The sequence below is a fragment of the Ceratotherium simum genome, unplaced genomic scaffold, assembly GCF_057802395.1.
Source record: "Ceratotherium simum simum isolate JZ-2026a unplaced genomic scaffold, ASM5780239v1 HiC_scaffold_44, whole genome shotgun sequence".
NCBI lineage: Eukaryota > Metazoa > Chordata > Mammalia > Perissodactyla > Rhinocerotidae > Ceratotherium > Ceratotherium simum.
The window spans coordinates 768093-792409 of NW_028261260.1; the positions used below are offsets into that span (position 1 = coordinate 768093).

The 24317-nt window shown below is 39.8% G+C and overlaps 2 long non-coding RNA genes across 2 annotated transcripts in view; both read right to left on the bottom strand.

The window, feature by feature from the left end:
• Positions 1–23920, bottom strand: part of LOC147911263 (uncharacterized) — a 32650-nt gene extending 8730 nt beyond the window's left edge. Inside the window, exon 1 of the long non-coding RNA XR_015551355.1 lies at positions 23894–23920. This is a non-coding gene — a long non-coding RNA (uncharacterized LOC147911263). The remainder of the gene's footprint in view (positions 1–23893) is intronic.
• Positions 1–24317, bottom strand: part of LOC147911262 (uncharacterized) — a 73422-nt gene that overhangs the window by 36759 nt on the left and 12346 nt on the right. The gene's annotated exons all lie outside the window — the stretch shown is intronic.

Below are 24317 nucleotides of genomic sequence, written 5' to 3' on the forward strand. Positions count from 1 at the left end.
AAAAGCAGAAAATTGAGTTTGCTTGACCATTCCCGGCTTGGCCACCTGGCCTCTGAACCCAGGAGACTTGCGCAAGTGCTAAGACAGCAGGGGGCCTAAGACTGAAAGAAAAAAAAATGGAAAGAAGCTTTCTGCAGATGGAAACTGCTAAATTTTCTAAAACAGCGGCTATAAAATCTTTGTTGCATCTGTCTGTTCTTTATGTGTGTGTCTCTACATGTATGTTATATGTGCGTGGTATTTTACCTCCGGAGTTTATGGTCAAAATCAAGAGGTCTATTCAATTAACTTGAAATAAGCACTTAAAAAAGTTATTTCTAAATCCAAATATTTTTCCAGTTAACGTGATATGAAATAATCTTTGGGAAATAAAAGCTTATTTAAGCTTGTTAGTTTTCAGCATTGGATATAATGCAGATATGCAGCCTTTATTCGTCAAATAAACTGATGTTATTTCTATTACAAAACTGGTCTCAAAAATAGTAAATGATGGCTAATATTACCTAATGTCTCATAAAGTCTTGTAGGCAATCTAAATAATTATTGAGGGGCCGGCCCTGTGGCTTGGCAGTTAAGTGCACGCGCTCCGCTGCTGGTGGCCCGGGTTGGGATCCCGGTGCGCACCAAGGTACCGCTTCTCCGGCCATGCTGAGGCCAAGTCCCACATACAGCAACTAGAAGGATGTGCAGCTATGACATACAACTATCTACTGGGGCTTTAGGGGAAAAAAAAATAAATAAAATCTTTAAAAAAAATAAATAATTATTGAGAACAGGTAACTAAATAGATGTGGAAAAAATGAGTATTAAGAGAACTTTAAACAATAATCATATGTTATAGTGTATATAGCTTCTAAACTCTTTTTGGTGACTTAAAACTTTAGGGTTTTGCTAAATTTTATGATAAAAATTCATTGAGTATCTAGATCATTTCCAAATAAGATAAGATATTAGACATTGATTGCTAAATATAGGTTTATCTACTTTTGGCTTATTACAGAAAAACTAAAAGGTGTTTTGGGTCTATTGGTAAACATGTCTTGTGTTTTATTTAAAAGATTGTACTATAAAGTAACATGTTTCCAAAAATTATAAAAAGTGTCCATATAAATTTGTCAAGCCACGGAATGCTAATATGAAAGAAATTTTATAATTGCTTACTTAGTTTTTACTTAAAAATTAAGGTTTCTAAGGGTTAAAAATTTCTAATATGTGATTAAGCTACTAAAAACTTAAGAAAAATATGTTTGTATTCAAGGAGAGTAAGATGCGTGTTTTCATTAAGAAGATATGAAAAATGGAAATATTTTTGTTTGGTTAGGAAAGATAAATTTGACCTGAAAAGTACTAGAAGGAAAAAAGGAGCACATGGCACAAATTCTGAATGTAAACAAAAAGTTATAGAAGGTTTGTTGAAGAGAAACCCTGAGGAGTTTTATACATGGTCGAGTTGGCTAAGATTAAACTAAATCCAATTAAGTAAATGATTTTTAACATCAAAAATAAGCTGGTACAAAATTCAAATTTAGTCCTCTTCCTTTTAAAAGGATAATTTTATTCTACTCTTTTTTTTTCCCCCAAAGCCCCAGTAGATAGTTGTACGTCATAGTTGCACATCCTTCTAGTTGCTGTATGTGGGACGTGGCCTCAGCACGGCCGGAGAAGCAGTGCGGTGCGTTGGTGCGCGCCCAGGATCCAAACCAGGGCCGCCAGCAGCAGAGGGCGCGCACCCAACCGCTAAGCCACGCGGCTGGCCCTATTCTACTCTTAATCTACTCTTGATAGAGGTTATTACGTAAAAAGATTTTTCTTTACCTTTGAGTTAAGTTTATCTAAAGAACAGAGATCTGTTTTGTTAAGGTAATTTCCTATGTTCAAAAGACTGAGGTCTCTCTATTAAGGTCTTTTTGACTGTTTAACTGCTGTTTGTTAACTAAGCATGGTTTCACTGCGACAAGAGCAGCAACTCCTTGATCTTGTCTGACCAAGTGTTTAAAACCCCTCTGTATTTCTGACAATCTCCCCAAAATTCATATCCTAAATAAAGTCTTTCTTATAACTTTTTTCTTTGAGAATTTTCAAAGGGCCCTGGCAATTCTCAAGGAAATTTGATCTCTTTCTATAAAGAGGGAGATACTAAACTAATTAGGCTTGTTAAGTATGCTAAATTGCACAGGAAGCATTGTCAAGTAAATGATAAAACTTCTTAGGTTACACTGCGTAGGTAAATATTACTCACTATTTTAACCCTGCTTTCTTGCTTCTGTGGGAGATCAAGATTTGGCCACCCTGAAATTTATCTCTTTACCTTGATTGTTTTCTCTGAAGGACATTTGACCTCCCCCACTAACTGCCTAAAGAATTTGACATGGTGGCTCGTTCCTGGAACAGATCTTCTATCATGATGGCTATAAAGATAATGTAGGATAGAGGTTACAATAGCAAAGGCACCAAGCCTCTTTTATCAAAAAACTCTGTCTCTCCCTGACCACATTATCTATAGATGACCCCAAAAAGAATTGTCCTCCTGCCCTCTGAAGTCCCAGGCCACTACCCACCCCCAACACGCTCCTCGCCTTTAGCTGCAATACTTAAGCAAGCAGCTTAGACAGAGGGACGAGTTGCTCATTTCTGAGTTTCTCCCATGTATACATGTTATTAAACTTGGTATTATTTTCTCCTGCTAACCTGTCTTGTTGATTATTTGGCCAGCCAGAAGAACCTTAAGGGAAAGGGCAGAGGGAGATTCTCCCTCTTCCCCCGACACTTCCAACATTACAAGAGGAAGGACCACGACTGCATTCTATTTAATTTGGTTTGCAGATAGTTCTTACTTAAATGATAAGCAAGATATTACCAAGCTGGATATGCTGTCCAGCCTCGAGAATGCCTGTGTGGGGGAAGAGGGAGAATCCCCCTCTGCCCTTTCCCTTAAGGTTCTTATGGCTGGCCAAATAATTAACAAGACAGGTTAGCAGGAGAAAATAATACCAAGGATAATAACATGTATACATGGGAGAAACCAGGGACACTGCGTTTCTCAACACAATAGCAGAAATTCTCATCTTAAATACCGTCTTTACATAAAGACAGAGGAGGATGTTGGGTGTGGGGGGGTGTCAGTTACAGGGGATCACCACTAAAGCACTGTAAACAAGAGTAAGGCTATTATGCAGATTTAAGGCCTCACCTTTCACATTGATAAATTTCTAGAAATGAGGTCATCCCCCCTCTTCCCAATACAGAGAGAGAGATACCTTTACAAATGGAGATTTCCCTTATAAATGTAAATGTTTGTCTGGCAACTCCTCGGCAGGGTCATCCAGACAATGTGGCCAGAGAGACAGAACTTCTGATAAGATGGACTTGTTGGTGCCTTTCCTATTGTAACATCTATTTTACATTATATTACAGCCATCAGATAGAAGATCTGTTGCAGGAAGGAGTTACTATGTCAAATTGTTTAGGCAGTTAGTGGGGGAGGTCAAATGTCCGTCAGAGAAAACAATTGAGGTAAAGAGATATATTTCAGGGTGGCCAAATCTTGATCTCCCACACCTGCTAATTCCTATAACTCTACTAACCCAATAAAAAACTTCTTTCCACAGGCTTGAAAGAAATCACCACCGAAGAAGAGAAACAGATATAGCAGTCAAAAGGGGGAATTTTTGTCACCCCTCTCACAGATGTGGCTTGCACCCAGTAAAAAAAAACCCATAGTACTGTGGGGAGAGAGGGAGAATCTCCCTCTGCCTTTTCCCTTAAGGTTCTTATGGCTGGCCAAATAATCAACAAGACAGGTTAGCAGGAGAAAATAATACCAAGTTTAATAACATGTATACATGGGAGAAACTCAGAAATGAGCAACTCGTCCCTCTGTCTAAGCTGCTTGCTTAAGTATTGTAGCTAAAGGTGAGGAAGGTGTTGGGGGTGGGTAGTGGTCTGGGACTTCAGAAGGCAAGAAGACAATTCTTTTCAGGGTCATCTATAGATAACATTGTCAGGGAGAGATAGAGTTTTTTGATAAAAGGGGCTTGGTGCCCCTCCCGTTGTAACATCTATTTTACATTATCATTACAGCCAACATGATAGAAGATCTTTTCCAGGAAGGAGCCACCATGTCAAATTCTTTAGGCAGTTAGTGGGAGAGGTCAAATTTCCCTCAGAGAAAACAATCAAGGTAAAGAGATATATTTCAGGGTGGCCAAATCTTGATCTCCCACAGTCCCCACTTTGAAACTAAAAGTTTCACAGTCCTTTTGAAACTTAAAGAAGTTTCATAGTCCAGAAGCTAAGTTGGTAGATTGTTTCATCTCACTGAACACATTTCTTAGTCCTGATAACAGAGCAGTTCAATTAAGTTCATTTTAGAGGGTGGTGACGCAGGTGGGCTCTCAATGTTATGCCTATATTGTGGAAGCAAGCAATCAAGTATTTAATAGAAGCATTTCTATGTAAACAAAAGAAAAACAAGGTTAATGGTTGGAGCAAGTTGTAAAGCAGTTTCTGAGTTTAGAGAACAGCCAGTTAAGAAGATTTTTAGATGTCAGCGTCAAAGCATCTTTTGCAGTTTAAAATGTCTCTGATGATGTCGTCAGGTCATCTCTCAAGTTTATATCAAGTCCATTGGCTTCAGTTTGTAAGGCTTCAGGAAAAAGGGCAGGTTTAGTTCTCAGTGATTCCAAAAGAAAATGATAGAAAAAATGAAAAACATTAGTTTGGACATATGTAGCCAGATATTTTAGGATACTAGAAGAAATCAGGATCCAGTCCAGTAAACAGATATAAAACAAAAACCTCAAAAGACAATTAACAAAACTAGGATCTAATAGCCACAAATGTATACTTAGTTTTTACAGAAAAATAATTTTTTTCTCTAAAATCATCCTCATTTTTATCAAAGATAGCCAAATTTAGACTAACTAGTTTGTAAAATAAGTCTAGTTCCAATAAAGTTGGCCCAATTATTTACATAAGTACATCAAGAATAGCAATTGATCATATAAGCTCTTTTAAATCTGCTTTGCTGGAACTTTTTATAAGGAATCTCAGATTGAACTTTAAAGGCCTCTCGAGACCAGGAAAGCCAAGCCAAGGATTTTGTCATTAGACTTTGCCTGTGTGGGAGATCAAGATTTGGCCACCCTGAAATATATCTCTTTACCTCGATTGTTTTCTCTGAGGGACATTTGACCTCCCCCACTAACTGCCTAAAGAATTTGACATGGTGGCTCCTTCCTGGAACAGATCTTCTATCATGATGGCTGTAATGATAATGTAAAATAGATGTTACAATGGGAAGGGCACCAAGCCCCTTTTATCAAAAAAACTCTATCTCTCCCTGACCACATTATCTATAGATGACCCTGGAAAGAATTGTCTTCTTGCCTTCTGAAGTCCCAGACCACTACCCACCCCCAACACCTTCCTCACCTTTAGCTACAATACTTAAGCAAGCAGCTTAGACAGAGGGACGAGTTGCTCATTTCTGAGTTTCTCCCATGTATACATGTTATTAAACTTGGTATTATTTTCTCCTGCTAACCTGTCTTGTTGATTATTTGGCCAGCCATAAGAACCTTAAGGGAAAGGGCAGAGGGGGATTCTCCCTCTCTCCCCACACCTGCAATACCTACACATTTGGGTGAATTCCTCTCTTCCGAGGTTCCCCCAAAATATTTTGAGGTTCCTTGTACCTGCTAGATAAGTGACGTTCTTTACTTATCTAGTAAATGCTGCTTGGAACATTGAACATAAGGTACCAGGCCAATATTTCCACATGGATTTATTCCATAAAGTCCAATCTTCATTCCTCAAATCTGTATGGCTATATCACAAATATGATGTTCCAGTCACAGCCTTGGTAATATAACCAGTGTTTCCAATTGTGTCCTGTTATAAGGAGAACAGATTCTTATTGAACTTATGCAAATAACTATATTCCCATGAAAACAACAATACTTACTTACTAGGAGTTTTTAAATTCTGGAGGGATCAGGTAGAGAGAAAAAGAGAAATATTTTAATTTTGATTACAAAAGTATCATTTACCAAATTGCTGTAAGTCATAGCTAGCTCAGGAGAAAAGAGAAAAAGTTTTCCTTAAATCTGAAAAAACAAAACATTAAAAATTCAGCAGTACTTCAAATGAAATATCATAAAAATTATAATCATCCTTATCAGTTCATTCAGTCCTGTGTAGTCCATTTTTGATCTCAATCTTTTTGTTAGTGGCTTCATGAAGTCATCAGTTTCTCCATCAGATTTCTGTAATTTCTTACCCATTTCATTTTTATGATCAGCAAGTTTATCAGAAGCCTGTACTCCAGTGTAACTATCACAGTCCTTTCCATGAATTTTTCTGAAGTTGCAAAAGCATTAGAGCAAAGAAATAAGTCTGCAAACAAGACCTCAAAATGGCAATTGACAAAGAAATTTGGTTAATTTTGTGACATACAACACTTTAAAATAATAATAACCAGAATTAAGACTGATAACCAGGACAGATCAGAATTTCAGTAATGTTATGCAATTTTAAAATGTCTATATAGGGCCAGCCCCATGGCTTAGCAGTTAAGTGCTCACGCTCCGCTGCTGAAGGCCTGGGTTCGGATCCTGGGCGCGCACCGAGGCACCGCTTCTCTGGCCATGCTGAAGCCGTGTCCCACATACAGCAACTAGAAGGATGTGCAACCATGACATACAACTATCTACTGGGGTTTTGGGGGAAAAATAAATAAATAAATAAATAATTTAATAAAAAGCCTATGTCAATAACACTTACCTACAAACTACCACACAAGCAGGTTTATCTTCACTTGTCTGACAATGCTTCCCATGTAGTTTAACATACTGAGTAAGCCTAATAAGTTTAGTAACTTCCTTCTTATAGGAAGAGAGCAAATATCTCCAAACTAGGATGAGAAGAAGACAACATCAGTTGTAGACAGCTGTCCCAAGACTCCGGACCAGGCCTGTATTCCCAACCTTAAATCCACTCATTTAAACCTTTGTTATGCTTAAACTGTATACCTATTTTATAATTGTTACATTTAAGATTTTCAGAATACTATCATACTTAAGGAAAGTGATTGATTTGGAACAGACTGGTCTTAAAGTCCAGGCATTTATTGGGTGGCTCCTAATATAACTTAATGGTTATATAGAAAAAATCTCTGGCCCTGACTACTGGCCTGATGGCTAAAACACTGCACCCTATCTTCCCTTAAATGTAGGGAAGGATTCACAGTGACAACTGCTGCCAACCTGCCTCTGCTTAAAGCCAGACAGGCTCAGTCAGTGTTCCCCTGGTATGACCATCGAGCAGCTAACGATATTTGTTCCTTTTTTAGGGCTAAATGATGTCACATCACATACAGAAGCCCTTAATGACAGTCAAGCAGGAATTGCCTTATTAAATACTAAAATGTCTTTAATAAAAGACTGTCTTTCAAAATAGAATGACCTTAGATATTTTAACTACATCCCAAGGTGGTACGTGTACAATCATTCAAACTGAATGCTGTGTTTTCATACCTGACGAGTCTTCCAATGTGTCCTCTCTGCTAAAGCCCATGAAAAAGCAGGTGAATGCCTTAAGCGATCCTGCGTTCAGTCTTGAGTTGTTTGGTTGGCTCCCTTCTGGTATTGGTTCCCTTTTTCCATCTGGATTGCAATTCCTATTTCTATTACTTCTTGGAATTCTTGTACTAGCCATAATATTTAAACTAATTGCTGTTTTCTTTACTCAGTGCTGTGAGACTGTCATGTGAGCTGGAGTAATGAAAGCTGAGGTGGTCGATTGATCTTATAACCTTGGACAAACTTCCTTTTTTGATAAGGACTATGCCTAAGAACTCATTTTACACTAATCTTTTCAAAGATCTTAAATTATTATCATTGTTACTGTACTTGTTCTATAATTGTGAATAGCGTAAATACAAGGAGTCATAAAAAGCAAATATACAATCTTTGTACAACAAGCTAAAATTAATCCAAAACACATGAAATGCTTCCTCTATTAATATATATATAGCTCTTTGCTTGTCCACTATATCCAATTAATTCCCCCCAAGGTGGACAAATGGGCAAATAAATGAGATAAAAGCCTGGCACCGAGGGACATGAGGGACCCAGGGCAGGCAGCAACCACTCTGGGGCCGAGGGACAATATTTTGATCATTCAATGCTTTCTATCAAAAGATTATAGATCAAAAGGGAGAAAAGTATAAATAAATGACAAGCAATAGGATATATTGGAGCATATGAAGAAACCATTTGAGGTAAAACAAATTTAGCCTGGGTTTGTTTTTCCAGAAGGGCCTGTCGCCTGCATTGTGTATCTGCTTTGCCATGTCCCAAAGAGAAGAGCAAATGCCCTTAAGATAAGGATTCAATTTCCCCCTCCTTGGCATTTCCTTAAGGATAAGCATTTCTCCCTAGGCTGGGATTTGACTGCTGCACTGATCCTGTGACCACCCAGCTGGAGACAACAGACCTGACACCAGCCAAGCCCTCCCCACTGTGTCCATCAATAGCTATTCTGGCAGGGCAATCTGGCAGGGCGATCTTGTGGCTATTGTGAAAGGGACATTGCAATCTGATGTGATACATGCTCTTTGATGGTATATAACCACTCTCTACACTCCATTTCTTTGGTGCCCTTCCTTCTTTAGGGAAAGAAGGCCCAGGGTCATGGTCCTCAAAAGTTGGCTCATAATAAACTCACCCCAATTTTGATTTATAGATTGATTATGGATTATTTACGTCGACATGTTTTACAAGTAATATCTTGAAAGGAAAAAACAAGAAAACAGCAGCCCTGCATTACACATGAAAGTTGTGCTCCCCCTGGAGGGAAAACGTGGATACAACATGGGTCGAGTACTTGATTTTATAATCCACTGGTGTCTTTCAAAAATATAGCTATTATTGTAAGAGTAAAGATATCCTTAAGAATATTGCCACAAAAAAGGTTTTCCCAGCTTCTTTTTGTCAGAGATGAGACCAACATCAGCCTGGGGCACTTGAAGAGGCATGGTGGACTCAGCTGAGGGTTATTTAATTACTATGAGATGATTAGCCAATAGCGAATAAGATGCAGAATGATTAAAAAGAGTTAAAGAGACATAAAGTTGGGAATAATTAAGCAAATAGTGCCTTCAAAATATCCTCTCATTATTTTTATAGCATTTTTTTTGAGGCATGACTAGGATAGTATGTTAGATTTTTCTAAATCCTTATCTCCAGGGCGTCTATTACTGAGTTCTTCATTAAATATGATAATGCCAAAGAAAACCTGGACAAAAGTATTCCATACTATCAACAAGGACAAAACATGTAGAACATTGCTCTATATATTAAGATTCCAGCTGTAATAGTTAAGATATATATTCATGTGTGTAAAATTATAATGATTTTCTATTTTTCTCGGGCCGTGAACCATGGTAAAATATATAATAATAAGCAGAAAACCTGAAGAACTAGATGATTTAAAACACCAGATGTTACAGCTTGGCCAATCAAGGTTGAAATAGATCAATTTAAATTTCACACCTTCTCCTTTCCTTGTAGCCAGTGAAGTGTCTGGAAGACCGAAAACACATAAAATTAATTGAGAGTTAAGAGTATTTGGAAGCAGTTGAGGTTAAGCCCTCAACAATGGTGGCCCTTACTTCTGGAGCCATTGACTCTTTGTCATAAGTGTATTGTATAGACGAGTTCTATTCTTAGATGATTTGTGTATGTTTCATAGAAGAGAGACAGGGTACACCGGTTCCTTTACTGTATTACCTCTTGCAATTCTTACAGTAATCCTTTAAAGTAACTATTATAATTCATATTTAACTGATAAAGAAAACCACGTTTAGGGGCCTGCCCAGTGGCACAAGCGGTTAAGCACGCACGCTCCGCTGTGCCAGCCCGGGGTTCGCCGGTTCTGATCCTGGGCACACACCAATGCACCGCTTGGCAAGCCATGCTGTGGTGGAGTCCCATATAAAGTGGAGGAAGATGGGCATAGATGTTAGCCTAGGGTCGGTCTTCCTCAGCAAAAAAAGATGAAGATTGGCAGAAGTTAGCACAGGGCATTTCTTCCTCAGAAAAAAAAATAAAAAAGACCATGTTTACAAAATTGATCAAGGGTAAGTGGGAAGATCTGAACATCAGTCTGTTGGGTTTTATGCCTCATATTTTCTCCACTGTGATAAAAATGGTACTTCAACATGGGTACTCACCATCTGACTATTTAATACCAGCTCCTGCCAACATCATTGGATGAGATGAGATGAGAAGTTTATTTCCAAAGTTATTCTATTATATTTAAACTATACTATTTATGAGTCAAATGTCAAGTCATATTTTAGAGGTATAGAGAACAACTGATTACTTCACCTACACATTTTTCAGTTTTATTATAACTTTCGTGTGCCACATTGTGTCAACTTTGTGTCAACTTTACCAACTTTAGTGCTTCACTGTTCTTTTTTTACAAAACTTACAATTTCATTTTCCATGTAAAGCACCTTGCTGTTGTCTTAGTCACTAGATGGCAGTTCTGTATGTCTGTAAATTACCACTGCAGCAGGAAACGAGAGGTCTTAAGCCAGTTTGCTCTGTACAAATGATGAACATAGGAGGATTCCTGGTCCATCAAGGTTGCCTGTGTTATTCCGTGGCCGTAACGGGGATGTCCAGGACTGCTTAGTCAGAGGCAGGAAGCAGAGTCAGAAAGCATCTTCTAAGTTCTCTTCAGATGTGAGTTCAGGCACTTATACTCTCACCTGAGCACACTGGAGTTTAATGAATGTGTTCTGACTCTTAATCTCTCCCTGTAGTTAATAAGTCTGAGAGCTCCATACCCCTAGAAAAAACACAAGACTCATAAAGCCTTTTCTCAACTAAACGGAATTGAGGGCTATGGTGTTGCCCGAGAGTCTGATGCTTAAAGCAAACGCACCTGGTGCTCATATGGAGGGAAAGAGCGTCAGCCACTCCTGGAGGGCTTTTATTGATGCTCCTATGGAATGAGCAAGTTTAAAATAAAACCACATTGCTTAAACCTCACTAACTGATTATTTTATATTCAAGTAATATGCTGTGAAAATCTGCTATGTCTAGAAAACTTTTTCATAAAACTGAAACAATTCTGTTTTTTATTCTCTGGTATTTGAAATACTATTAAAACTGTAAATCCTTTAACATTCTACAATATACAAACAGGCAAATATCAATTATATTCTCTAAAAATGTTTGCTCCCATGTTAAAGATTAATATATGGTAGCAAAACGGGTTACCACCCAGTTTTTAACTAAGTTTTTGCTTTTGAAATTACATATAAAAATTGTGTTTTGAAGTATTTTCCTAAAACTCAGCATTTTTCTGGTATAAATGGACTAGTTGATAGGTAAGTAGAATGAAATTTGATCTTTAAAACTCTAGCTTTGTGTAAGAATTGATAATATCAGACAGTTGAAAGTTGGGTCTCTCCACATTATGATATTTATTAATTGTGAATAGCCACATCTATTACGAAGTGCTGAATAATAAAAGAAACAATATCAGCACTCTCTTACCCCACATGTAGAGTTTATATGCAAATAAACTCTCAAAGGTCAGGAAAATGTTTATGATTTCAGCTAACTGGTAAAATACTATCTCATTCCAGTTTGAACCTCATTTGAAATTGACTTAAAACTCTTCTCTTAGGATCCTGCTCTGATCAGTGTGCCCTGGTCACCTCAATGCCTCATTTGATTGCAAACTTATCTGAGGAATTGAATATTCTTTTCCATTTGATCTCTTTAAGGTATCTGTGATAGTGCTTTTTATACAATGACCACTTGGTAAAATTTATTATTAGTTTCAGAAACACCCTGGGCCGGCCTTGTGGCTTAGTGGTTAAGTGTGCGCGTTACGCTACTGGCAGCCTGAGTTCGGATCTCAGGCGCGCACTGACGTACCGCTTCTCTGGCCATGCTGAGGCTGCATCCCACATACAGCACTTAGAAGGATGTGCAACTATGACATACAACTATCTAGTGGGGCTTTGGGGGAAAAAAAAGGAGGAGGATTCGCAATAGATGTTAGCTCAGATCCGATCATCCTCAGCAAAAAAAAGAGGAGGATTAGCATGGATGTTAGCTCAGGGTTGATCTTCCTCACACACACACAGAAAAGAAACATCTTTATTTAGGAACAAACCAAGGAAACAGATGTGAGGAATGTGGGGTAGCCTAGTTGATGGTGCTTGAGGGATTCTTCACGTGAGTCTCAGCATAGAAAAGTTTAAAGAGTAAAGCAGCGTTGGTCAGATCAAAAGTGTGGGGTGAACATAATTCTGAAGGAATAATGATAGAGACGTAAAAACAAGAAGCCACTTGAATTGCATTGGAAGGTATTAGACACATCAAAGGGCTGGGACAAACACCTTGTTTAATGTAAGTTCTTTCTTAACTAGAAGGCAAAAAGTAATATGAAGTTACATTGTAATTATAAACCACAAAACATCAATTCACAAGACAAGTAAACAACTAAAGTAGAAACTAGTGTGAGAAAAATAGAGGTTAAAGGAGAGATGGAGAGAGATGGTTGGGGTCAGAAAACATGGCTTAGTCATCCTTGAAGTCTCCCTCAGACTCTGATCATTCTCAGTGCTCAGTAAACACTTTGAGCCCATGAGCCTGGGGAGGGGCAAAGTGAGAGGTGGTTGGGAAGGGAGACAATGCAAGGATACCCTTGTGGAGACACTGACATTGAAAATCAGTGACATTTTGCCAAGGTGTTTACCATAACATATTAAGGATTATTCTGGAAAGTTAAGGATTTTTCTGGAATGTACATTTTCATTTTATGGAAACTCCACCTAGTCCAGAGAACGACTGAGACATTTCAGCTTTAGAAATAAAGAGAGGGGCCAGCCCTGTGGCACAGCGGTAGAGTGCGCGTGCTTCACTGTGGCAGCCCCGGTTCACAGGTTCGGATCCTGGTGCGCACCGACATACCGCTTGTCAAACAATGCTGTGGTAACAGCCCATATAAATTAGAGGAAGAGGGGCACAGATGTTAATCCAGGGCCAATCTTCCTCAGCAAAAAGAGGAAGGTTGGCATCAGAAGTTATCTCAAGGCTGATCTTCCTCACAAAAAAGGAAAGAAAAGGAAATAATGAGAAAGTTTTCTGTCAGTTTTAAGAATGAAAACCAGTTAGCATCTGGAAAACAGTTGCAATTTGAGATGAGAATGCGGAGAAAGAATTAGATGTCACACATTGTTTTTGCTTTTCTCTAGGGCAGTAAGGCTTGCAGGGGGAATGAAGTTCCATCTTTGCTCTATTGAGTTTGAGAAGATGTAAAATTCATTTGTTCTGGGCAACACTGTTGACCTGTGGGGAAAGACAAATGGTTCAAGCAATCTAAAGGAATAACCTATATGTGCAAGGTATTTGTGGTAGGTATTGAAGGAACTACAAAGAATTATAAGGTTCCAAGCTCGTCCACATACATGACATGGTTTGCAAGATGTAACCTGATTCTGTGAAGGTATTTAGTGTATGTTGTATTAGAGAACCTAAAAAAAATGGGAATGTTATCGAGAAATTGTAATTAAGGACTGCTTCTTAGGAGAGGTGGACTACATCAAGTCCTCAAAGGGACCACTTTTGGGCAGGTGGAGGGAAGAAAGAGTGAGGATTTCAGATGGGGGAAGAGGGGAAAGGTACAGATGTAGAAAGGAACATGGCATTTGGGCATGGGGGTGGGGAGGCCATGACAGGCACAGTCTTCCCATGACTGAGAGGCAGCTCAGTTTCCTTCTCCAGGAGCCCAGCACTGCTTCCCACCTCCTGGCCTCCTCCACCTGTAGACTCCCCATCTGAGCCAAGGCCTATCTTATCTGGATCGCTGCCTAGTCTCCCAACAGATCCCTTTACTTCCAGTCTTAATTTCTTCTAGTCTTTCCTCCACAATGCCTCCAGAGTTACCTTCAAGAATCCAAATTTGTTTAAATGTGACATCTGCTTATACTATTTCAATGACTGCTCAGAGCATTGGAGAGAACATTCAGACTCCTGAGCTGGACATGCAGGCTTTCCCTTGCTGTCCTCATCTTTAGCCTCATCACCCACTGTTTCCTACATGTTTGCTTTGTTCCAGCCTTAAAAATACCCCCATTGTCTGAAAGCTTTAGCATCCTTTATATCTGTCTTTTTATATGTGTTTCTTCTGCACTCCTACCCCTTTGTTTAATCAATTTAATTCCTATTTCTTAATCTAAACTCATGTCAAATGTTCCTTCCTCTTGGACACTTTTCCTGACACGTCTCGTCTCCATCTAGAGACCCCATTTGATGTCCCCACGTTGGAACCCTGTACTTATCTACTTTTCCAGAACTGTTGTTTTATTCATGTCTCACAGACAGTGAGCTCCTTAAAGCTGAGACTATACTTCTTGATAAATAAATGGCAAGCAGTAGGATACATTGGAGAATATGAGGAAGCCATTTGGTGTAAAAAATTGGGACTGACCAAGTTTTTTTTTTTTTTTTTCCAAAAGGGGCCTTTAGCCTCTGTTCATCTATTGTACCTCCACTTTAAGCAATTAACATGTCCCAAAGACAAGAACAATGCCCTTAAGGTGTAAATGCAACATCCCCTACATTGGCGTTTCCTTAAGGATAAGCATTTCTCCCTAGGCTAGGATTTGATTGCTGTGCTCATCCTGTGACCACCCAACTAGAGACAACAGCCTCGCCCATGGAGACAGCAGACCTGATACCCACTGTGTCTATCAATCGACGTGCTGACAGGTCAATGTCAAGGCTATTTTAAAAGGGACATTGCAATCACATGTGATACATGCTCTTTGATAGTATATAACCACTGTGTACACCCAACTTCTTCGGAGTGCTCCATTTCCTCATGAAAGGACTCTTCCAGGCTATAGGGCCTTCAAAGTTTTGCTCATGATAAACTCACCTGAATTTTGATTTATAGATTGGTTATGGGTTATTTGCATCGACATTTCTTGGCGTAGTTGCAGCAGGATTTCAGAGAAATCCACCGGAGACCACCTCGAATCTACACTGAACCGACACTTGGTACCACAGGGACACTTTGAGCCCCACCCAGATCACTGTGTTTTTCAGGTGACCCTGGTGAGTTCTCTTGAATCCCGGACCTCTTTATTTTAAGTTGATGGTCCAAGAGTTTATTTGAGCTATTTTAAGCTCTTGAGACTAGAGGCTTTGAAGGGTACCGGTACATTTCCTAGGTGGAGAAAAACCTAGGGGGAATTTCCTAGGCCAAGGGAGCTTAGGGGAAGCTTGGAGTAAACTGGGTTGGTTGTCCTTTTAGTATGGCTTTAAAATTGGAAAGAATTATGTTTATAAGGTCTGAACAAAACTGCTTGAGAGTCTGAACTTGTTCATCTATGAAGAAAAGGGACATTGCTCCTCCCGGCCGAAAATGCGTTTTACAGGTGACTGAAAAACCTCAGTAGGAGTGTCAGAGGTGAACCTCACGACGTATAGCTGTCCTATAGGGCGTTCCACTATCATTCACCTTAATTAATTATAGATTTGTCCAGGGATGCGCACATGAGGGTTGGTCACCCGCGCTCCAAACCCCCACGGTGGTCCTAGACTGCCAGCGGGAGAAACTGAGACATGTAAGAGAGTGATTACGACATTCCTTTAGGGAATAACACTCAAAGCAGCACACTTGTGACCCACTACACAGTTCGAGAAGTTGTTCAGACTTTAGAAAAAACAAACGAACAAACAGAACTAAAAATGGGAAACCATGCTTCAAAAGCCTTCTGGCTTCCAGATGGACAACCCCCGACGGGGACTCCAGCTGGTTTCACGTATAATGCATACGGAAACAATGCTTGCAAGTATTTAACTAAATGGGAAAGGTTAACTAAGGATGACTTAGGTCGTAAATGGCCAAAATCTGGAAAGTTTGACCTCTGAAAACTACTGTATTTGCTCGCCCATGTTGAAAAAGCCGGCAATAAAACCAAAACCAAAGAAGGGGAAGCCTATTACGATTGTTTAGAAGCTTCAAAGTGTAATAATGATAAAATAACTTCTTTACAGGAGACTAACTGTAAACTGACTGAGACTATTTCTGAATTAAAGAGAAAGAAGTCAGAATCTGTCCACCCCCTTCACCTCCTCTACCTCCTCCACCGCCGCCGCTTTCAGCACCTGAGCTCATCTCCTTCTCCCTCAGCACCCATGTATCCTTTCCTTTCTGAGCTTCCATACCCTGACCTATCCACTTCACCTCCTCCTCCCTCACCTCTTCCTCCCTCACCTTCTCCTCCTCCTTCACCTCCTCCTCCTCCCTCACCTCCTCCTCCTCCTTCACCTCCTCCTCCTCCCTCCTCCTCCTCCTCCCTCCTCCCCTCACCTCCTCCTCCCTCCTCCTCCTCCTCCCCTCACCTCCTCCTCCCTCACCTCCTCCTCCTCCCTCACCTCCTCCTCCTCCCTCACCTCCTCCTCCCTCACCTCCTCCTCCCTCTCCTCCTCCTCCTCCTCCTCCTCCTCCCTCACCTCCTCCTCCTCCTCACCTCCTCCCTCTCCTCCTCCTCCTCCCTCACCTCCTCCTCCTCCTCCCCTCACCTCCTCCTCCTCCCTCACCTTCTCCTCCTCCCTCACCTCCTCCCTCTCCTCCTCCCTCTCCTCCTCCTCCTCCCCCTCACCTCTTCCTCCTCCCTCACCTCCTCCTCCCTCTCCTCCTCCTCCCTCACCTATTCCTCCTCCTTCACCTCCCTCAACTCCTCGTTCTCCTCCTTCACCTCCTCCTCCCTCAACTCCTCCTCCTCACGTCCTCCTCCTCCCTCACTTCCTCCTCCTCCTTAACATTCCCTTCCTCCTCCACCCCTAGAGAAAACAAGGAGTAACCCTCAGGGAGCAGGTACTGAAAGTCCTAAAGTTATAGTGGATCCTTTTAAGGAGAAACCTATTACTGGGTGAGGTGAGCCTGCTCTTGTGTATACTCTTTGGACTAGAAGTGAATTTAAGAATTTGACGAAGGACTTCCCAGACCCTTTGCAAGATCCTTTAGGGTTTGCTCAAGAATTTGATTTTATTGTTAGAACATAAGCACAGGATATTCAGATTTATATCAGCTTGTGCATTTGCTGGTGTCTGAGAACAAAGCAAATGGATGGATAAAAGAGGCAGATTGGAGAGACCCCCTGGAGGATTTCCATAAGCATGAGCCTCACCACTTTAAGGAGTGTAGGGATATTGATCGAAACTTAAAGCCATTCCAGTAGTTTTTCCCAAGAAGATAGATTGGGCTAAAGTCCATCAATGTAAGCATAGACCCGAGGAATCTATCTTTGATTATTTTGAAAGGCTTCAGAAAACCTTCAAACAGCACTCTTGGATGGCTCCTGAATGTTTTGAGGATCATTAAAATGATTCAATTTTCAATTCAATTTCCTTAGAAGGATTAGATGAGGAATTAGCAAAGTTAGTTAAGAGACATGAACTGGATTGGACTTTAATGCACACTAGTGCTCTTGTCACTATTGCAGATAAACTATCTAAAACCCTCCAGAAAAAAAAGGCCACTAAGGTTATGAGTATACAGCTACAACAGCTTAGTGGCCCAATAGATGCCATCCTTTGAAAATCTAACCAGAAACAAAATCACCGTGTCTGTTACTATTGCAAAAAGCCTGGTCATTTCAAACAAGACTGCCATAAACTCAAATGGGATTTAGGGAGTGACAGCAATAAACAGGAATAGGGCTGTTCCAAGGATTACTAGAGGGCATTTCCTCTCCTCCTCACAATGCCTTAGGGGAAATTGAGATAACTATTGGAGGGGAAACTTTAAAGGTTCTTGTAGATACCGGGGCTACCTTATCTGTCTTCAACCCTACCCTTATTCATTGCCCTCTCCCTCGGAGTAAACGGACAGTTCATATGGTAGGGTTTTAGAATTTTCCAATGCAGGTTTTTAAATCAGAACCAATAATTTTTCAATTAAGAACCATCACAGGAAAAAATGTGTTTCTCCTGGTTAAATGTGCTCCAATTCATTTGATTGGACGAGATCTTCTAGAAGCATACAACGTCCATATTGCCTTTTCATGAAAGGGCGAAATGCTTCTAGATTCAGAAAATCGGGATGCTGACCAGACTGTAATTGCTGAAAGGTTGATGATTGTGAAATCAATGACTCAAATAAAAGAGAAAACTGATGACCTGTTATTACAAGTGCCTAGAGAATTATTGTCATCATCCTCTTCAGATATTGGGAAAATTAAATCAGCCACGCCTATTAAGGTGACTGTTGACAATTCTAAGCCTCTATCTAATATTCGGCAATATCCACTTAGACCAGAGGCGTTAAATGGGATAAGCCCTATCATTCAGGATTTCTTGAAAAGAGATTTATAATTCCTTGTACTAGTCCCTGTAATACACCTATCTTGCCTGTAAAAAAGCCGAATGGGAAAGGCTGAAGATTTGTTCAAGACCCGAGAGCTATAAATAACCTCATGATTCCCCGACATCCTGTGGTTTCTAACCCACACACTTTGCTCTCGGCCATTCCAACTAACAGCAGCTATTTCTCAGTCACTGATTTATGCAGTGCCTTCTTCAGCATTCCCGTAGAAAAGAATAGTCAATATCTTTTTGCCTTCACGTGGGAAGATCGCCAGGATACCTGGACAGTGATGCCACAGAGCTACACTGAGACGCCCACTTATTTTTCCCGGATAAGCCAGGCTGATTTAGTGAATATAGAATTCCCTAATGACTCCATTTTAATTCAATATGTGGATGATTTCTCTTGTGTTCAAACACTAATTTGGATTCTCAGAAGGACACAATTTATCTGTTGCAACAGTTAGCATCTAAGGGGCATAAAATGTCCAAGGACAAATTACACTTTTGCCTGCCTGTTGTAAAATATCTAGGACACTTGATATCTAAGGATGGACCGTTGATTGATTCTGAAAGGATTAAAGGAATCCTGGCTTTTTCTCTCCCTAAGACAAAGAAACTGTTAAGAAGATTCCTAGGACTAACTGGATGTTGCAGGAACTGGGTACCTAACTTTTCACTTATTGCCCAGCCCTTATATACATTACTAAAGTCTGACCAGCCTGATGTAATTGAATGGACACCAGAAGGAGAGAAGGCAGTAACTACCTTCAAGTCTGTTTTGGCCCAAGCACCAGCCTTAGGACATCCTAATTACAGTTTGCCATTTTTCCTCTTTGTACGTGAAGATAAAGGAAATGCCTTAGGTATCTTAACTCAAAAACACGGAGGTCGACATCGACCTATAGGGTATTATAGTCAGCAGTTAGACTCAGTGGCAAAAGGGCTTCCACCTTATATGAGAGCCATTTCAGCAGCAGCGCTCTTATGCAAGACCACTGAAGAAATAGTGATGGGGTCTCCTTTGACTATCTATGTTCCTCACTCAGTCTAATCTCTCCTAAAATCTCATCACACTCAGCATTACTCTGTCAGCTGACTAGCCTCCTATGAAGTTCTGTTGCTCTCTGCTCCTAATATTACCTTAGCCCGGTGTAATAATCTTAACCCTGCAACTTTACTTCCAGCATCACAAGAAGAAGATGCCCACTACTACATTTATTAACTAATTACTACCTACTCTTAGGAATGATTTGCAAGAAACTCCCATTGATAATGCTGATCTAATTTGGTTTACAGATGGATCTTACTCAAAGGATGAACAAGGGTGTTATCGGGCTGGATATGCAGTAACGTCCTCAGTAGATGTAATTTACCAGAGATAAAGTCAGCACAGCAAGCTGAGTCAATTGCTTTAACTCGAGCTTGTCAATTGGCCAGAGACCAGGTAGCAAATATCGACACTGACAGTTGTTATGCTTTCGGAGTAGCACATGACTTTGGAATGCTGTGGAAACAACGAGGGTTTTTAACCTCTTCAGATCAGCCTATAAAGACGGAGAAACAGGTTGCAGAATTGTTACATTCTATACAGCTGCCGAGACAACTAGCGATTATTAAAATACTAGGGCATTCCAGATCTGATACTTTGGAAGCTAAAGGAAACAGGCTTGCTGATGTAGCTGCTAAACAAGCAGCCTTGAAGGCTCGCCCTACCCAGCCTCGAGAATGCCTGCTGCTTCCTAGTAACTCTGCTAACCCAGTAAAAGACTTCCTTCTACAGGTGTAAGAAGTGGCCACGTAAGAAGAAAAACAGATATGGCAGTCAAAAGGGGGAATTTTAGACCCCCCCTCACAGATGTGGTTTGGGCCCAATAGGAAACCCATAGTACCTGTTGGAGCACAATTGCCCCTGCTCCAACATATACACCAACTAACCCACTGGGCACCTGAAAAGATGATTTTATGGGGAAAACAATACTTTTGGAAACTTTCTCCCACAGTGGCCCATAAAACTTATACTCGTTGTGTTATATGCCCAAAGTATAATCCAGGGAAACCAATTCATGGGTCACAAGGTCAATTTCCCCTTCTTAAGGGACCCTTTGAGGTATGGCAATTGGACTTTGTCTAAATGCCACCATCTCAAGGATATAAATACATCTTGGTAATAATCTGTATGTTCTCACATTGGGTTGAGGCCCTTCCTTGCAGAAGAGCAACGGCTCTAACAGTAGGGAAATTACTATGAGAGAGAATAATTCCTGCTTGAGGAATTCCTACCGAGTTACATAGTGACAAGGGAACTCATTTCACCTGACAAATAATTAAATCTCTTTGTAATATTTGGCCAATAATGCAACATTTCCACTGTGCTTACCATCTCCAATCCTCAGGATTGGTGGAAAGAACTAATAGCACGATCAAACTTCAATTGGCTTTCCTTCATTAAGTAGTAGATAATAACAACAATAAACAAACACATAGGGACAGAGATTGGATTGGTGGTTACCAGAGGGGAAGGGGGGAGGAAGGAGGGTGAAAGGGATAATTCGGTACATGTGTGTGGTGATGGGTTGTAATTAGTATTTTGGTGGTGAACATGATGTAATCTATGCAGAAATAGAAGTACAATTATGTACACCTGAAACTTTTACAATGTTATAAACCAATGTTACTGCAATAAACAAAAAATTAAAAAAAAAAAACTTCAATTGGCAAAGGTTTCAGAAGCATTTAATCTCTCATGGCCAAAAGCTCTTCCTCTAGTTCTCCTCAGTCTTAGATCTACATCCTTTGGTAAACATCAACTGTCTCCTTTCGAAATAATAGCTGGACGACCTATGCAATTAGATGAAGAAATGTATGAACCAACTTTACTTAAAGGAGATATTTTACATTATTATCAAGGTCTCATTGAGGCTCTTAAAAAAAATGAGAAATTGGTAGCTAATTCTTTTCACAGTAAGCTCCCGGGAGACGAAGATTTTAAGGATCATGGATTACAACCTGGAGATTTTGTTTATTGGAAGACATACCCGATAAAGGACTCTTTGCAGCCCCTTTGGAAAGGACCATATCAGGTGTTTTTAACCAATCCATGTGCTGCAAAATTAAAAGGCGTAGACTCATGGATTCACATTTCTCATTTAAAAAATCTTCTCCACCTGAATGGACTTCAACTCCAGTCTCTGACACCCAACTTCGACTGATCAAGACGAATATCTCCAAACCAGGATGAGAAGAAGATGACATCTGTTGCAGACAGCTGTCCCGAGACTCTGGACCAGGCCTGTAGTCCTAACCTTATATCTCCTCATTTAAACCCTTGTAGTGTTTAAGCTTTATGTAATTGCTAAAATAATCAATTTCTAGATTGCCTTACCATTTTCCTACACCTATGCTTTACCCTTCAACTTTATAAGATAGATTAGAACATAATTACAAAACCAGTGAATTAGAAAAATGATTCCAACACATCACCATGCCCAGGTAAGCTGTAACACAGGGAGGTGGTATTTCTTTGGAGAATAAGATGCATTTTAAATTTTAGGAAAAAGTAGTTCAGCTTCTGTTTCATCGTAAGGATTTCAGAGATGCCATTTTAGCTCTCTGCATGTGAAGCTCTTTTGTCCACAATATGTTCTTCTTTAGAGAGCCCTTGGTAAGTTATTTACCACTTACCACATGTTCTGAGAGTCCCTTCTTTCTTGAAATCCCCTTTCAAACTTGAATACGTACTTTATTTTGGTGCACAGTCTCCTCTATTTAAAATCTGGATTTCTCTTCCTATAAGATCATGTATGGTACATGCAGCCTTACTGTAAATTTGGAATGCTATTGGTTTGTTCAAAAACCTTAGAATGTTGTAGAATTTAGAACCAGATAAATAGAGAATTTATAAGCTTCTGTGTAGGATTCATATTTTTCAGATGTCTAGAGGTATCCCAACTTGCCAGTAATGTGGCCTTAGATTTAGCAGAACTTGAAAATCTGAATATAGTAGAAAATGAATTACATCTCTCATATTAACATTTACAAAATAAATGATCACAATGTTAACTTACCAATAAACACTTTCTATATTCTAGGCTCTGAAAGGCTCTTGCTTACATAATAAACGTGACAAAGTTTCAAAGAGGAGCCAATTAACTTTTCAGCAAAAGCTTTACTTGAGCGTATCTTGGCTTCTTTTTTGACAGTTTTAGCCTTAATGTTACCATAATGTTTTCTTTTGCTGGAAATCAGATAATCTTGTATTTGGTGAACATTTTCATTTTTTTTTATTTATTTTTTATTTTTATTTATTTATTTATTTATGTATTTTTCCCCCCAAAGCCCCAGTAGATAGTTGTAGGTCATAGCTGCACATCCTTCTAGTTGCTCTATGTGGGACGCAGCCTCAGCATGGCCAGAGAAGCGGTGCGTCGGGGCGCGCCCGGGATCCGAACCCAGGCCACCAGCAGCGGAGCGCGAGCACTTAACCGCTAAGCCACGGGGCCGGCCCAACATGTTCATTTTTAACGGCCGCTTGTATTTTATGATATGCACGTGTTCAAACAATCTATAAGAACGAACCATTACCACCCACATATAAGATTATATAGGAATGGAAGAATTTTGGTTGACTTATTGTATATAATTGTTCAGCCAAAGCAGATGACAGACTCTACCACTTACAATGATTTAGGGGTTTGAAGCAGTATTTTTTAATACAAATAATCTCAAAATTGGTAATATATAAAGTATATTACTTACTGTGTTAACTAACCAAAATAATTAAATTTGTTATCTTTCCTCCATATATAAGGATGCACCCATTATATAGATACTGTACAAAATTGCAAAGATCAATTTTTTTCCTTTTCAAAATGTATTTATTTTAATTTTTAATAGTGAGAACCTTAGTGTTGGGTAAACTGCTGCACAACTGCTGGAAATGATGAGAGTCTTTTTGAAAAGCGTAGAAGTCTAAAGATAACGAAAAGTACATTTCTCCCATGTCAAGTCCCTTGAGGATCTGATAGGCCTCTGTCTAGTTGTACCCTGAAGAGATGAAGATTAAGTACCAGCACAGGACACAAGGGAACAGGTTCCCAACTTGAGGCCTTCACATGGACCACAAAGTGCCCGGCAGATGCTTGAGAATTAAATATGGGCCTTTTCCATGGATGGGCCCTGAGAGGAGGATTTTCCTTAAATGACCAGAGAATAGACAACCTTTTTTCCTGATAATAAGTAATACTTATCATGTAAATTTCTTTATAAATCTCTGAATAAAATAAAAAAATGTAATCCGTATAGAAATCAACTCTTACTGACAAGCCCTACAGCCTTCTCTAGAGAGCTCAACAGAAAATGTCTCAGCTGACTGTGAATTAGTCTTCTCTGAAAGCCAGCCAACCCTTCACTGATAGCCCTGGATAAGGAAGGCCAGATACAATTCTTTGAAGATGTTTAGCTGAATTCAGAACCAAAAATCCTACCTCCAGTTGGCTCCTCTGTGAGAATGGATGGCTGGCTTTATTTCACAGGCTGGGCAGTTAAGGTTTCAGATGAGCTTAATTGCTCTGTTCCCCACGTATGGAAAAGGAGGTTTAGGGCTGATTTTGCAGGTAAAGATAGGGTCATAGAGGGGAATAAAGATTTCAGCAAATTGGTTTTTTGTTCTCTACAGTGGAAATAATTTAAGAAGCAGATAGTCTCTCACTCCAACTTCTCTTCCCTGTTCTCTATTTGTAATATCGCTGTAAAAATTCTTTCTATAAAAATTTCAGTCTTTTTTCTTTGCAATCTGTTTATTATCATCTTTATGAATTCTCTGACTTCATCACCTTCTTGGCACCACAACGCTAGCCATTGAGATATTATTATAGATTCAGTTTTGCAATTTCATCCTCTTATCTCTAT